Here is a 984-nt window from a genome sequence, read left to right as displayed (position 1 = left end):
GAGGTCAAATTCCATAGGAGGGTTCACTGTTTACACACCCATCAATCATTACTCCCCCTTAAGAGTTCACTGAGCCTCTGTCCAGCTGCTAGAGTGTTATTTTAAACTGTAATGGTCAAATGCACATATGTTATACACCACAAGACTCTAGGAACCACAAGTAACCCTGCATTCTGGGAGCGCAGTGCTCTGGTGGGGTAGTAAGGTACTATGAGCTCTTTAAGATAAGATGGTGCCTGACCATTAAGAGCTTTGTAGGTAAGAAGAATGATTTTAAATTCTGTTCTGGATTTTACTGGAAGCCAATGCAAAAAAGCTAAGACAGGAGAAATATGATCTCTTTTCCTGGTTCCTGTCAGAACACGTGCTGCAGCATTCTGGATCAGCTGAAGAGTCTTAATGGACTTTTTTGAGCAGCCTGATAATAAGGAATTGCAGTAATCCAGCCTAGAAGTAACAAATGCATGGACTAGTGTTTCTGCATTTTTAGACAGGATGTTCCTGATTTTTGCAATATTACGTAGGTGAAAAAAGGCGGTCCTTGAAATTTGCTTAATGTGAGACTTAAACGACATGTCCTGATCAAAGATAACTCCAAGATTCCTCACAGTGGTGCTGGAGGCCAAGGCGATGCCATCCAGGGAAACTATATCTTTAGATAATGCGTCACGGAGGTGCTTAGGTGCTTAGGTGCTTAGGTGCTTAAAACATCAATAAAAGTAAGTATATACAGGAAGAGACAAGGTGTGTCCAGATGTATTGACTGATTATGAAGACAGTTTAGACCAGAGGTCACTAATAGGCGGACCGCGGTCCGGATCCGGACCCAGCCGCCGTCCTCTCTGGACTGCCGACCTACAGCCCATTTATTATTGAGACTTACTACCTCGTGACGAAGCGTTTCTATTTTAACCCGCGCAGCTTTTCTAGCATTTACTGTACTGGTTTAGAGGACCAGGAAACTCACAGACCAATCGCATGTGC

The 984-nt window shown here is 43.5% G+C and overlaps 1 protein-coding gene across 8 annotated transcripts in view; it reads right to left on the bottom strand.

Annotated features, from left to right (window-relative positions):
- The window catches only part of tenm3 (teneurin transmembrane protein 3), an 818,277-nt gene that overhangs the window by 523,376 nt on the left and 293,917 nt on the right, over positions 1-984 (bottom strand). The window lies entirely within an intron of this gene.

This window comes from Micropterus dolomieu, linkage group LG04 (assembly GCF_021292245.1).
Source record: "Micropterus dolomieu isolate WLL.071019.BEF.003 ecotype Adirondacks linkage group LG04, ASM2129224v1, whole genome shotgun sequence".
In the NCBI taxonomy this organism is placed as follows: Eukaryota; Metazoa; Chordata; class Actinopteri; order Centrarchiformes; family Centrarchidae; genus Micropterus; species Micropterus dolomieu.
This window is presented reverse-complemented; position numbering and strand designations above follow the sequence as displayed.